At 45.4% G+C, this 16064-nt stretch overlaps 1 protein-coding gene and 1 long non-coding RNA gene across 4 annotated transcripts in view; both read right to left on the bottom strand.

The window, feature by feature from the left end:
- Positions 1–16064, bottom strand: part of THSD4 (thrombospondin type 1 domain containing 4) — a 635320-nt gene that overhangs the window by 311506 nt on the left and 307750 nt on the right. The gene's annotated exons all lie outside the window — the stretch shown is intronic.
- On the bottom strand, positions 10493–15100 carry LOC145512512 (uncharacterized). The gene is made up of 2 exons (XR_014058574.1): positions 14703–15100; positions 10493–12102 (listed from the first exon to the last, which is right to left on the bottom strand). It is a non-coding gene; the product is annotated as an uncharacterized LOC145512512 (long non-coding RNA).

The raw sequence follows: 16064 nt of genomic DNA, 5'->3' as shown, positions 1-16064 counted from the left end.
CTTTATCACCAACGCCACCTGGGAAGGGGGAGAGTGAAGTGAGCCCAAGATAGCTAGAAAGAACAACGGATCAGAAATGATGAGATATGGGTTCTAATCAAAGTTACAATACTTTAAAGTGACAAGGTATGCTTTGGTCCTAAAGGATAAGGTCAAGGGGTCAGTCAACAGATACATCTTCATGAACCTGGCTGTTCCCTAGCTTGACCCAGGAGTCTGGTGGTTAGGGAGCTCAAGCAGAGGACAGAACAGTTCTCAGCTTGCCCCATTCCCTTTCTTCCTCTGGAGAGAGAAGCAGGTCACTACGACCAACAACTGTGAATCTCAGAGACTCAGCATGTATTGATTAATCAAGGCATTTGGCAAAGTCTCTCAGGAAATTCTTGTGGACAAGATGGAGAAATGCAGACCAGATGACAGTATAATTTGGGCAACTCATAGTTGGCTGAAAATCTGTTCTCAAAGAGTTGATGGAAGGGGGCATGGAGGGGTCTAGTGACCTGCCAAATGATTGTCACTGGCCCTGTTCTCCTCCTCATCACTAGGAGTGAGTTGGCTACAAAGAGAGAAGAAATGTTGATCAAAACTGCAGATGAATACACAAAGCTGCGAGAAATACTAAAACAATGAAATCAAGATCTAAGAGTCAGCAAATATCAAAACGACTTCAATGGACTGGAACGATGAGCTGGACCAATGAGATATAACTGGATAGAGATAAACGTGAAGTCTTTCGTTTAGATTCAAAACCTTGATTACATGAGTACGGGGTTGGGAAGACGAGAAAGTTCCTTTTGACAAAAACTGATCATTTTAGTTGATCACAGCCCAAAATAATCCAATAGTTTGACATGGCTACAAGAAAAGCTAATGTAATCTTTGGTGACATCAACAGAAACATAACATCTAAATTAATAGGAAGAAACAGCTCCGCTTGACTCTGTCCTTTTCAGACATCTGGACTGGCACAGTGCCTTGCCCACAGACAGCATTCAACAAATACTTTGTCACAAATGAATGGATGCCACATTTTCAGATGGACTTTGAAACTAAGATGGCAAGGGATTTGGAGGGGAAAAAAATAACATGGAATATTTAACCTGGAAAAGACTAAGAAGACCCACATGAGAGTGGGTTTTCAAATACCTGATGAAATTTCACATTTGATTTTTCTCTGGGGGGGTGGAAGGGGAAGGTCCATGGTCAGAAGATACACAGAGATAAAATGTGGCTTAAGCAGCAAATGAGAACCCTTTGACAATCAAAGGGAGTGTTAGTAAGCTTTTTTTCATTTGATATTAAAACAAAGGCAGGGTGATCATCTACACATCTTTAGAATTTCAGAGTATATACCTGCATACAATGGGCGTTAAGCCTGGAGAGCTTCGCAAATTCCCTCCAACCATGAGATTATAAAAGATATCTACAACACTTCTAGTCTTATTTTTTAGCCTTGAACACATTTCCAATTCACTGGGGTTGGCTTGCCAACACGCAAAGCTTCGTGCCAGGCAGTCTTGGCTTTGGCTTTGAAAGCAGCAGCTGACAAAAGAAACTTGCCTGCACTCCAGGATGGCAACCCATGAAATGGTAACTTTGTGAAAGGAGGTTCAGTTTTGATTTGTTTGTTTAACTTTCCCCAATGCAAACACGGGAAGAAAAGAAAACTGACAGTGCCCATATGGCTTCATCGTGGCAGAAGCAAATCCTGTTTGGAAAGCGTGATCAAAAGTGGACTCTAACCTTGAATTTTCTGCACCATTTTGTTTCATAACAAACATCAAATCAGATGTTTGGAAATGAATCCTTCTTTTAACAGTACTACATATAACACTGGGTCTTCCTTAGTGGTCTACATATAATATAATACCAGTGGAACCTACAGATTTCAATAGTACCTTTGGTTCTTTATTTGAAAAACTCTTCTAAAGATTGCCTCCAATAATCCTGGCCAACTGGTATTCGTGCCTTTCTGCAGTTCCCTTGCACACTGCGCATGTGCTCAGTCATTCAACCGTGTCCAACTCTTTGTGACCCCACGGACTACAGCCCACAGGCTCCTCTGTCCGTGGAGTTTTCCAGGCAAGAATACTGGAGTGGGTTGCCATTTCCTCCTCTAGGGGATCTTCCTGACCCAAGAATTGAACTCAAATCTCCTGCGTCTCCTTCATTGGTAGGCAAATTCTTTACTACTGCACTGAATGAGACTAATCTGTGTAACCGACAAGATATTACATAAATGATGAAGTGTGACTTCTGAGGTTAAGTCATAAAATGCATTGGGGCTTTTGCTTTGTGCTTTCTTGAATCATTTGGGAAAGCCAGCTGCCACATTGTAAAGACACTCAAGCAGCCCTATAGACGCTCATCCATGAGGAACTGAGGCCTCCTACCAACAGCCAGTACCAACTTAGTAGTCATGTGTGTAAGCCATCTTGAAAGATCTTCTAGTCCAAGTCAACCTTTTACATGGTGGCAGGACGACTCAAATAACATCTTTTTTTTTCTTTAATTATTTTCTCTATTTGGCTATGCCGGGTCTCAGTTGCAGCATGCAGAATCTTTACCTGCGGCATGTGAACTCTTAGTAGCGGCATATGGATCGAGTTCCCTGGCCAGAGATCGAACCCAGGTCCTTTGCATTAATAGCATGGAGTCTTAGTCACTGGGCCACCAGGAAAGTCCCTAAGCTCACATCTTGACTGCCACCTCATAAGAGCCCCTGAGTCAGGACCACCCAGTTACACTGCTCGCGAATTCCTGACCCACAAAAACATTGTGGGAAAATGTGTGCATGCTTAGTTGCTTAGCCATGTCCAACTCTTTGCAACCCTTTGGACTATAGCCCACCAGGCTCCTCTGTCCATGGGAGTTCCCAGGCAAGAATACTGGAGTGGGTTGCCATTTCCTTCTCCAGGGGTTCTTCTTGACCTAGGGATTGAACCTGCATCTCCTGTGTCTCCTGCATTACAGGCAGATTCTTTATCTGCTGAGCCATTGTGGGAAAATAAATGCTGATTATTACTTTCAGGTCACTGTGTTTCGGAGTAATTTGTTACACAGCAAGAGATAACTAACACAGGAGAGTTAATACAAAGTTACAATCAGTAAAACTCAATTTTTCTTTTTAGTGCTTGAATAGTAGGGACCTCACAAAGGGGGCCAATGTGTATAAAATGAGGACATAGAAAGCCATATAGAAGAAACAGATTTTGTTTGGTCTTTCCTGGGCTGACTACCCTGGGCAATGAACAATTAGTTAAGCAAACTGTGCTCTGGTAACTTCCAGTCCCATCTAGCTGGGTGGCAATGACTAGACATCAGCAAGAAATAAAATGACCTTGACCTTAAACTCTAAAGGTGGCTGAACTGTGTTCAAAAGGGAACATTCATCATTGTCACAAGGTAGCCCTTTTCTATTTTCATTAAAGAGACAGCCACCAGCCCAGTGAGAGAAAGGGCAGAACTTGGATAGTAAAAAGTATCTGCTGACTTTAAATGGTTCAGGATAAATTAGCTCCCATAGAGTCATGGGCATTACTGTCAGATTCTGATGTGCGCTCAGGACTGGAGGTGTCATAAACCAAGCTACTGTTTCCACAGTGTGCAACTATGTCCACATGCCATCCAGCCCTGCAGGCAGGCATAATAAATTCAGTGTGGAATGTACTCTGAAACATTGATTCTGTGAGAGCAGGCATGATATTTAACTGCCTTTTAATATACCATTTAATCTACTCCTGGAGTTATCTGGGACAAAAGGTATGTTTAAAAAAAAAAAAAGGTGGCTTGTATTTCTTCTCCTCCTTGCTTATCTACCTATATATTTTTGAACGCTGGTAGGTGATTTATTTCTTCTATTAGCATGTGTCAGCTCAGAATAACTGGCCTAGGTTTCAGCCTCTTAGCCATTCCCTCAGGGAATCCTTAGGGAATGTGCTTGAGAAATTAAATTACCATCAGTACTGAATCAAGGAGGAGAGAGGGGAGAGCTCCAGAGAAACGTGAAAAAGAAGCCACGGCACTTCTCATCGGAGAGACGTCAGTGTGGCCAGAGGTAGAAACTTGGAGACAGGCCCAGAGGCAGAGTGTTGGTCACTCCAGGGCCATAAAAAGTGTGGCTGAGTGTGGCAGGAGACAAGATGTAGATCCAGGCTGTGGGAGACTCATTATCAAGCCCTGTAAGAGGGAATATAATCCAGACATGAAAAAGTGTAAAGCTGGATCACATTACAGTGGTTACAAACATCTCAAAATATCATTTATATTCACTATTACTTCTAAATTAGAGTAATTATGAAATCTGCTACTGAATACATGTGATCAAAATGTTCTCCTCTGATGCTCCTACAACACTGCCAGTCAATATCAGGTAATTCTGTGCTCAGCAAATGTTTAGTCACCAAACAGTGATGTCTCATGTTCTCAACCAGTGACCCAAGTATGTTCATTGCTTTCCAAGCTCCTCTTCCTACATAGTTCATTGATCAACAAGTGGAACGGGATGAGTCAAGGATCACCTCACTAGTTAATGCTCCTCTTAAAACTTTAAAGTAACAACTGCCTTCATGTTGATGAATCATTTTAAAATAAAATATAAAACTTTGACTTGCTGGTATTAAAAATATCCTAATATGTTAAGTATTAATAAGAAAACATGTATTACTCTGAGAAAAAGAAGTGTAAAGCTGGGACTTCCCAGGTGGTCCAGTGGTTAAGAATCTGCCTTGCAATGCAGGAGACATGGGTTTGATCCCTAGTCCGAGAACTAAGATCCCATATGCCGTTAAGTAACTAAACCCATGCTCCACAACAAGAGAATTCAAGCACCATAATGAAAGATTCTGCATAACACAATGAAAATCCCGAGTGCTGCAACTAAGACTTGATGCAGCCAAATGTTAAAAAAAAAAAAAAAAATGAAGGAGAAGAAAAGGGTAAAGCTGTGCTTAGTCGCTCAGTCGTGTCTGACTCTTTGTGACCCCATGGACTGTAGCCCACCAGGCTCCTCTGTCCATTGAGATTCTCCAGGAAGGAAAACTAGAGTGAGTTGCCATTTCCTCCTCCAGGGGCTCTTCCCAACCCAGGGATCGAACCCAGGTCTCCTGCATTGCAGACAGATGCTTTACCGTCTGAGCCAACAGGGAAACCCACAGTAAAGCTTACTGACTTGATAATACTTCCCTAGGATTTGTCAATTCACTTGCCGGTCTCTAGTTCAGAGTTACTCACAATGGGCTAATCCTTCACAAAACTGAAATGCTATTCTGAAATAACAGTTATGACATAACTCCTTAGTTTATATGTAGTCACTTAAAAAAAGTATTTATTTATGATTTTTATTTGACTTCACAGGGTCTTAGTCCTAGTATGTGGGATCTAGTTCCCTGACCAGGGATCAAACATGCGCTCCCTGCACTGAGAGCTAGGAGTCTTAGCCACTGGACCACCAGGGAAGTCCCTACGTAGTCACCTTTTCTCTTACTTATATTTGACTGGATTATATGTGATTTTTACTTTGAAGATATATGTGTATCTTTTTGAACTTTTCAAATTGAAAAGGAATCTAACTCTTGCTTTATATATCCTATTTTATGGTTAAAGATACAACTTTTTAAAGAAAACTTGCAGAACAAATGCTTTCATCTACCTTGAACCAAGCAGGATGAGCAGACTAAAACCCCAACCTGTGATGGTACTGGTGTGCTTTGCTGAGCAGCTCAGAAGCATTTTTTTCTTTTAATAAAGATTTTTTATGTGGACCATTTGAAAGTCTTCATTGAATTTGTTACAATATTGTTTCTGTTTTTTATGTTTTGGTTTTTTTCACCATGAGGCATGAGGGATCTTAGCTCTCCAACCAGGGATTGAACCCACACCCCCAGCATTGGTAGGTGAACTCTTAACACAGGGCCGCCAGGCAAGTCCCAGGAAGCATTAATCAGACAGAAAGCAAGAAGAAATGAAAAGGGTGACTAGTACTGAGGACTCAAGGCGAATTAACAAAGTTACACTTAGTTAACAGTTCCCTGACTAGAAATCGAATCTGAGCCCCCTGCCTCGGGAGTGCTGAGTCCCAGTCATGGGAACACCAAGGAAGTCCCTGTTGCCTGTGATAATATTGCAATAAACATGCTAAAATGCAAACAAAGACAAAATACAAAATAGAAACCTTTTGACTCCAAATCCTAGGCTCTTCCCACTCTGTAACAATAGACATACACATCAAATTTCCACACAAAATTCATAAAATTCTTGTTCAAAGCTTATATGGTTTTTGGAAAGTCAGTGCATTTCTCCAAGCTTTAGTTTTACCATCCAAGAAAGAGAAATATTGATAAAAATTAGAACAATTTACTCATGGCCATTAAAGAACTAAACTAATACATATGTAAAAGATATTTATTATAACAAGATTACATTTTCACAGGATTGTGTCATTTTTAATAATTTATCCCAGAACTGGAAAAACCCAGAAATGGTCTGGTCGAGGATTCTGATCATTGCAGGCGCCACAGACTTCCTGAATTCATTTGTTTATCCAACACATATGTGCCAGGCACTGTCATGGCGCAGGGAATCCAGTAGTGAGCAAGGTGACCCTGCATTCCTGGGGCTCACCTTCTGATGGGGAAGGCAGGCTATGAACCTATGACTAAATACTGTCATCTCAGGCAGCAGTGCTATGGAGAGAGTAAGGCGTTACAAGGGAGCAGAGAGTGTATGGTGGTGGAGGCAGGGTGGGGCTAGGCTGGCTTCAGGAGGAGCCTTCCAGGGGAGCATGAAAGAAGCAAAGGAGTGAGCCCTGAAAAGATCCCAGCACTAGGGGCTCCAGGCCAATGTCACAGCAAGTGCCAAGCCTGAGATGGGCAGAGCTTGGCCACACCCAAGAGCAAGAAGGAGAGGTGACAGATGAGGAGGGAAAGTAGCGGTGGGAAGGGGCCAGGGTATACAGAACCTATAGACCACAGGAAGGAGAGTGGATTTTACTCCAGGTGATGAATCTCTGCTTCTTACCCTCAGGCTGAATGTATAGATTGGAAACACCAGCATCACCGTCATTCCGAGGCCAGCTCCTTCAGTCTGGGATGGGTTCCTATATCCAGGGGGCCTTCATCCCTGTCTAAAGGGCACTCATGGAGGCTCTCTCCTCATCTACTACTGTGTCACCTCCCCATTCTGCCCCAACCCTGTTTCAAATCCTAACAAGGGCTTGTTGAGAAGGAAGCAAACACTGGGAATCAGCGCAGTCCCCAGATGGGGCTCTTTTTAAAATTATGTATTTATTTATTTTTGACTGTACTGGATCTTCATTGCCACTTGCGGGCTTTCTCTACTTGCAAGTGGGGCTGCTCTCTAGTTGCGGTGCATGGGCTTCTCACTGTGGTGGCTTCTCTTGTTGCGGAGCTCAGGCTCTAGGGCTCCCAGGCTTCAGTAGTTGCAGCACATGGGCTCTAGAGTGCAGGCTCAGTAGTTGTGGTGCATGGGCTTCCTTGCCTCTGGGCATGTGGAATCTTACCAGACCAGGGATTGAACCCGTGTCCCCTGCATTGGCATGCAGATTCTTAACTTCTGGACAACGAGGAAAGTCCCCACATAGGACTCTTGGACTTGGAAGGCCCTCAGATGAGGTGTGACTCCTGACTCAGCCATCAACTAGGTATAAGACCTTGGTCGCATGGCTGTGTGCATCAGGTCCGCCATGGGTAAACTGAGGTTCATGATGAAACCTGCTCAGTAACATTGCTTGGGGGCCAGTTGAGATGGGCAGGTAATGTGCTTAGCAGACTACTTCACTCATCTCCATGATGCAGGAAACAAGGGCATTACAGGCCAATTCCTTAGGTCAAAGGAATGAATATCCAATGAGGCTGACGGCATACGGACCCACTGGAAGAGACAGGCTGCCCCGGGAGGGCTGCTCATTAAGAGATCAGCCTTCCCCATCCATGAAGTCTCAGGGCGAGGATGGGAGAGCTGACAGGGATAAAGGATGTAACCGCCACTAGGCTCTCCTTCTAACCCTGCCCACCTACTCTTTTTATTTCAGCAAGGATGAGCATTTCAGCATTTCCACTATTTCACTGATACTTAAAGGCCACTGATTTTTGCCACTGCCAAAAATGCTCTCTGGAAATGGAAGAAATTATGCAGGAAAAAGAAATGCATAAGATTGCCTTAGAATCCGAGGTGCAGAGGAATACACAGGGTGGAAAATATATGAGTAAACATGGCATGCTGCCTTGGCACTCCTTGGATGCTTAACTGGGGACATTTTCCCCTATTTATTTAAGTAATCCAAAAGCAAACCACAAGAGGAAAAGAAAGGAAGAGAAAAGTTCTTTCCTCATACCCAAACCAAACACCACCAAATAACACTGCCATTCATACTAGGGAATTCTAATTAAGGCACCAAAAGCCTGTCTTTGTTTACAAAAGGGGCTCAGTCTAAAAAGTCAGTGGGTCAAACTGGGATGAGCTTGACCCTTGACTCTCTGGCAGGCTCAGAAAGAGAGGAAAAACTGACCTGGATGAAATGGGCAGACATCAGTGGCCTCAGCTGCTTAAGAGAAACAATAGGACCCATGAGAATTGTTGGGGGGCGGAGCACAAAGATTCTTGCTGCAATCCAGGGCCACCCCGAGGTGAAGAGGGCAATTCTGTCTCTGACACTTCCCACTTCCCTTTCAGCATCGACTATGTCAAATTTCTGCCCCCTTCCTCCGTGCTCCTAATTCTTACCCCTACCTCTCAACCAAATTGGAGTTCATCTGGAACAGATTACGTCCATCAATTCACTTTCACGCTAGGCCAGGGTGTCAGGCCTCTGAGGGACAAGGGCATTTGATTACAGGCCAATTCCTTAGGTCAAACGAATGACTATTCAATTCTGGGCATGAGGCTGATGACATATGGACTCGTTGGTAGGGACCTGGAGGGTTGAATGAGAGCTGCTTATTAAGAGGTTGGCCTTCCCTGTCCATGAAGTATCAGGGTAGGGATGGGAGAGTCAGCAGGGATCAAGGATGTAACCTCCACCAGGCTCTCCTTTTAATCCTGACCATCCACCCACCAAACCACCAATACAGAAGAGTCTGAGCCCAAACCATAGGCTCCTCAATAAGACAGTCCCCATAATACCACCTTCCAACCATTCTGACACTCCAAGCTCTTTTGATTTAGTCATTGTGGTGCCACCACTGCATCAAATATGAAAACCTTCCAGCCTGGAGAGGCCCAAGGCTTCCACGTAGGGCAGAGGTGGGCAGCTGGGGGGAGAGGGTGGGGAGTGGTGAAGCAAAGTTCTGCTCTTTGCTGGCTCTCATCCCTCTTGCCCTGCAGACCTCCAAAAAAGCACACAGAGCCGCAAAAGATGCCTTGGCCCAGAGAATCCAGTTAGGAATTTACTGATGGTAGAAAATCAAGTCCCAAAAGACCATCAGTAGGTGAGGGGCAATTTTTTGGGGGGGAGGGGATGGCAAAGGTGAGTGTGAGAAGGGAGAGAAAGACTCTGCGCCCCTCATATCAAACCGAACAGGAGTCTGGCTTTGGAAAGAGAATGTACTTATTACCTCTGTCTTGATCCCTTCAACTGAGCTCTGAAGTTTTTATTTCTTCAGTCAATTTAGCCTGTCTTAGTAACCAATCCTTGTGAATTTTGCTCCTCTTTGGAATGACCCTCGTGTCGGGGAGAGACAACTGGAGTGAGGGGAACCCGGCTTCCAACCTCGCCCTGAGAAAGCCTTCTTTCCAATTATTTTCCCAACCACTTAGAATGAATTTTAACAGGCTCTGCTTTTCCTGGGATATTTTTCTTTGAACTCCTAGACTTCCCTTCATTGCAAGTTGCCATAATATGAACCAGATTTTTTTTCTCCCTCTTGTTTGCTTAAAAGGCGTTAACTATAAATTAGAGTATCTTAAGAACGAGGTGTCACATGCGGGGCCTCGGGCTCCTCAGCCCCGGAGCCCCACAGCTGGGAGAGGGGCCAGGCTGCCTCTTTCTTTGGCAGCCAGGCTCCAAGACCTAGGCCAGGGATGAGCCCGCCCTCCTTTTCAAAGCTATCCAGTTACATCAATGTACAGAAACGGCCTTGTTTGACTTAAACATGAAGTTTTATCCCCCCCCCCAACCCATTTCTTTCCTAGAAGAGCAAGAGAGGGAAGAGTGGTTTTAAATGTACATTTCTTCGGAGTGATTTTCCATGTGGGTTCTTTCATTCTAAAGCGTATTCACCCACCACGGGCACCAAGGTTCATTTGCAACAAATAAACCATGCTCCCAGGCCTGGAGTTCACCTCTGGGGGTTGCCAGTGAGTAACCGTGATGGTCATGACACGAGGCAGGCAGTGAAACCCACAGTGGATTTTCTGAGGTGCTGTCCATTAGAAACCCGTCAGAGAACCTGCACAGCTGCCCACAACCACAGCCCTCCAGGTCTGAATATCATGCCTCCAGGAGACAAAGCAGCTAACAAGCGGACAAACATCATTTGAATGTAGCTCAGTTTTACTTTTTAGGATACTCAAGTTCACAGCTGTTACTCAATATCAAAATTCAGAAAACATTCACCCACTGTTTACCAGGCATAGTAATGGCATGGTATCATTATTCAATGTATTGCTCACTCGTGATCAGTAACACTAAATTGCTCCATGCTCCATGGCCCTCCATCCACTGAGGCACAATGGAGACCACAGGTCAGTTCCTGAAGCCCACCTCAGACAGAAGGCTTTTGACTTGTAAGAACTAGGTGCTTCAGTATGGAAGAGTTTAGCTTTGAATTCGGAAAGGGCTTGGCCCACAAGATCACCCCAAGCTGGGTCTGAGCACAGGCTGTCTGGAAATGACAGGGCAAGCTGGCATGCCACAAGGGGGCAGAGGCTGTCTTCTTAGTCAGCTCTGGCTTCCACCGCAAACCACCACAGACGGGGTGGCTGAAACAACGGACATGTAGTTTTTCACAGTTCTAGATGGTAGAACTTTTGATGCTTTTGAACTGTGGTGTTGGAGAAGACTCTTGAGAGTCCCTTGGACTGCAAGGAGAGCCAATCAATCCATTCTAAAAGAGATCAATCCTGGGTGGTCATTGGAAGGACTGATGTTGAAGCTGAAACTCCAATACTTTGGCCACCTCATGCGAAGAGTTGACTCATTGGAAAAGACCCTGATGCTTGGTAGGATTGGGGGCAGGAGGAGAAGGGGACGACAGAGGATGAGATGGTTGGATGGCATCACCGACTCGATGGACATGGGTTTGGGTAGTTGGCGATGGACAGAGAGGCCTGGCGTGCTGCAATTCATGGGGTCGCAAAGAGTCCGACATGACTGAGCGACTGAACTGAGATGGTAGAAATCCCAGATCAAGGTCCCACAAAGTCAGTTTCCAGTGAGGGCTCTCTTCCTGGCTTGTAGACACCAACTTCGTGCTATGGTCCCACATGGCCTTTTATTTTTTTCATGTGTTTGCATAAAGTGCATGAAGAGAGAGGAAGGGGGTGGGGTGGAGAAGGCTCTCTGGTTCTCTTCTTATAAGGGCACCAGGCCCCACCTTTGTGACCTCAACTAAACTTAATTTCCTGCCAAAGGATCCACCTCCAAATACCATCACATTAGGGTTAGGGCTTCAACATATCTATTTTGGGGAAAGGGGGCAAAAACTCAATCTGTAATAGGCATAAATGCCCTCAAAAGCTGGGAGAAGGGTGGTAGGAGGTGGTGATTTAGTCGCTGTCATGTCTGACTCTTTGAGACCCCATGGACTGTAGCCCACCAGGCTCCTCTGTCCATGGGATTTCTCAGGCAAGAATGCTGGAGTGGGCTGCCATTTCCTTCTCCAGGAGATCTTCCCGACCCAGGGATTGAACCCAAAGGGCAGTAGGGGAGGGTTAAAGTTTCAAGTGTGGGGCCTGTTCCTTCACCACATGCAGCCCTTCCCCACACCCCTCCTCCATCTAGCCCAAGGTAGAAACACTGGAGGTGGGAGGAGAAACTTCCGGAAAGAGTTGGGAACCCAAAGCTGAAGGGACATGCGTTGTGCTTCCCTTGGGAAAATGTGAGCCGGGAGACCGCCTCCTTGTGTCCCCAGCAACACAGGAAAGCTGCAGGAGGGAAGAAACAGAGGCGTGGTGAGACTCAGCAGAGAAAGGAGCTGAGACAGTGGCCCCAAGACCAGAATGTGGCTGCATGAGGAGTCGAGGCAAGAGGTGGATGTGGAAGAACTGGGAGACTCAGGGGCATGCAGGGGGGGCCCGGGAGCATCAGTGGCCAAAATGGGCGTGAGGGAGGATTGGACTCCATCAGTCCTCAATTGTGCTGCAAAAACAGCCTGAGAGTTACATCCACGGCCATAGATGCAATGAGGCTGGAGGGGACCCCCAAAGACTAGGCAATATGGAACCCAGTCAGCCAGACAGCAGAAGCCAGTAGGAAGGACCACAGGAGGCCAGACCCTTGGCCCCCAGCAGCTCAGGGCTTCATCCATGTCCTCTTTCACCTCGACTCTCCCCAGGAGAGCAGGGCAGAGAAGGGACCCTTGAGAAAGAGATAGGCATTCTGAAAGATAGAGGATTCTTCCCAGAGACTTAGTCTAGAAAGGACTTCTAAACCAGAAATGACTAACTTTAACTACAAGATTAAATGCCAGCCCCAGGACCTTTGTCTGCCAAGTAAAAATTGGGTCTTGTGAACAAGTAGAACTCACTCATGAACATAGTCACATGTCCACAAACTCCCCTTTGTGGCTGTTGAGTTTGTACCTGTCTCATTATTTTGGATGCTATAGGTTTTGCTATTTCCCTTTTGAAGATGAGAAAACAGAAGCTCAGAAGGTGGAAGCAACCTGTGGGTGGGCACACAGCTTGTAAGAGTGGGAAGTTGGGTGTGGACTTGAATCTTCTGAGCCCAGTTTCAATGTGTTTTGGGTTTGTTTCCTGTTCGCATCTCCCCTAACCCTCTCTGGGCAGGCTCAGCTCTCCCAGGAGAAAAGAAGGCAAGACAAGTGGTCCTCAGCTGCCTGCCTTACTTTCACCCTGGCCCACAGACACAGGGCACCAACGGGGTGAGCTGACACTTTTCTCCCAAGCCCACATCTCCTCCAGAGAGCAAAACCAACCAGCTAGTAGGACATAAAAGGCCAGAGGGACGGGTGACTACCTGAGTCATTAGCTACAATGATCCAAACTGACCTGGTTTAGAGACAGGTTTGCCATCCCCTCCAAGTGTTCAAACACATACAGCTGGACTAAATATCTGTCCAACACCAAAACTTTCCTCCCTCTGTCCCTGCTGATACCAAGCAGGACACTGTAGGGCTCCTAGGCACAAAAAGCTTTGTGTCCCCCATTTTTTGATTACAGGAAATAGGCTTTATTCAGCCTCCATGACCTTTCCTGAGAAAGGGCAGGTTCAAACAGTTGCTACTCAGGGGAGGGAGGAGCTGCAGAGACAAGGGAGGAAAAGCCAAGAAACAACAGTGCAGCTTGGGGCAGCGTCCTGGTTACCCCTCAAGGGATCCACACTTTATCTTTGAGCTGTTGTGCAGACACTGAAGCCCCCACCAGGTGAGAGAAGTTACTGGTGTGCTTCCCACAAGCACAGACATCCCAGACAGGTTGGAATCAGAAGGCTGATGATGCTGACTCCTACTTACTGCACCACCATCAATTGAAAGGATGTCTGTGAAATGATCATGGCCTTTTTGAACCATTGCTATAAAACACCTAACAACTCCCCCTCCAGGTTGCAACACACGATTTTGAGGTCATTAGCCCACTGTGGCCTCCTCTGCCTGCCCAAATAATAGTGTCAGTTGCTCAGCCGTGTCCAACTCTTTGTGACCCCATGGACCTTAGCCCGCCAGGCTCCTCTGTCCATGGAATTCTCCAGGCAAGAATACTGGAGTGGGTTGCCATTCCCCTCTCTAGGGGATCTTCCTGACCAGGGATCAAACCTGAGTCTCCTGCACTGCAGGTAGATTCTTCACTGTCTGAGCCATCAGGGAAGCCCATGTCACCAGGAAAGCCGGGCAGAGTAATAAAAGCTACTCTTTTTTACTTCACCCAAAACTCTGGCTCCAAGATTTAATTCAGTGTCGTGGTACAGAGGCTAGATTCAGCTTCACTTCTTTTGATTCTGTCAGTATTTGCATCTCACACCTCCTTTAGCACCATCTGCATCCTCCGTGGATAGTTCTTCTGTATCAGAGCCCTGGCCCACCTCTTTGCGTTGTCATGTTGCTTTACTACAGAGATTAGTCTCTAGCCCCGCTTTTAAAACAATATGTTTTTCCCTAAGTGTCTAGAAACCTTTCTATGCATCTGTGGTGAAAATGCCAGAGAACTAGGCACAGACTTTGGCCAGCAAATCTTACAGACACAAACTGGGGTTAAACTGGTCAAAAGTAGGTTAAATCTGTTCTTTGTTTTCTAGTAGTTTGGGGTCTGAATTTTTGTTGCAAATCAATTTTCCCTAATTTAATCTACTTATTTCTAAGACACTATTTTAGCTTGAACCCAGTAATAGACTTTACTGTCAAAATATAATTGACTTTGCTCTCAGCACTTTTTTACAACTCAACTGATTATGAAATGCCTATACAGTGGGGACAACTGATAGACATCACTGTCCTTTGTGACTCTCATGAATCTGGATTACAGGCAACAATAATAGATACTAATTTGTAATTGTTTTGAGCACTTACAGTCTAGTAGGTACTGTGCTAGGCAGTTTCCATAGAATTATCTTATTCAATCCTCACAATGACTCTGGGAAGGAGCTTCTAGTATTACCTCCATTTCTCTGAGGCACAGAGGGCCTAATTAATCTACCCAAGGGTAATGGGTGATAGAAACTAGATGATTACCCAGGTCCTTCCAACTCCAAAGCCCATATTCTTTACCACTCTACTATGCTGCCATAGAAACAACGTCCAATAGACGTCCAGATAATTTGGTCAGTCAGTAGCACAAGTGGTGGCTCAGGTGGTAAAGAATCTGCCTGCAGAGCAGGAGATATGGGTTTGATCACTGGATCAGGAAGATTCCTGGAGAGAGGAATGGCACCCCACTCCAGGATTCTTGCCTGGAGAATTCCATGGACAGAGGAGCCTGGCAGGTTATGGTCCATGATGTCACAAAGAGTCAGATACAACTGAATATAAAAGTAGTAGTGGTATTGAATGATGATATATATGCTTATGTCCATGAGAGTAATTTAAAAGTCAATCACCTAGTTACTAACTTAGGCCAACATATTAACCCCTCTCCATCTCAATAGTGAAGACAGGGCCTGGTGACCTTGTCTCCTCTGTGATGACCATCCTAGTGTATGACTGACAGACATGACGAGGCTCCCCCGAGTCCTCTGGGGCACTGCTGAGGCGGTCCCTGGTCAAGCAGGCACACCCAGGTAAGACCAGCCAGTCAGTTTCTGGGTTTGCCTGCTTTGGCTGGCCCAGCAGGGACGTGGGATTTGACGGAAAACGAACAGAAGGCAAGGAGATTTCTATGTAATCATCAAATGTGTTTGCAGCCAGACCCCAGTTTTCACCACCTTTCCTTTTACCAATCCATTCACCCAGCCACACCTGAAAACCACCTACATTTAACTTTTCACCACCTTGATTCAAGAATTTGTCAGTTCTACCAGGCTGTTAATATTACCAGTCTATCATTTCCCGATTGATGTATGAGTGCCACCTAGGTGTGAATGGAGGTAACTGCAGGCCACAATCATTCCTCTGTTCTTAGATAGATCTTTCATGTAGCCTTGCAGAGAGATCAAGAAGCAAGGACTACATTAAGATCCTTGTTACATTTGACTCAATACCTAGAAAATCATACAGATGCAGTTTCTGCAAGACTGGAAAAAAGAAGTTAATAAATTTAATTTCCATTCCGGATGTCTCAGCGGGTAAAGAATCTGCCTGCAATGCAGGAGACACAGGAGACATGAGGTAGATCTCTGGATCGGGAAGATCCCCTGGAAGAGAAAATGGCTACCCATTCTAATATTCTTGCCTGAAAAATCCCATGGAGAGAGGAGCCTGGCAGGCTATAGTCCA

This window comes from Giraffa tippelskirchi, chromosome 7 (genome assembly GCF_054371585.1).
Source record: "Giraffa tippelskirchi isolate mGirTip1 chromosome 7, T2T-mGirTip1v1.2.pri, whole genome shotgun sequence".
NCBI classification, from domain to species: domain Eukaryota; kingdom Metazoa; phylum Chordata; class Mammalia; order Artiodactyla; family Giraffidae; genus Giraffa; species Giraffa tippelskirchi.
The sequence above is the reverse complement of the archived record's forward strand: the minus strand, read 5'-3'. Positions and strand labels throughout refer to the sequence as shown.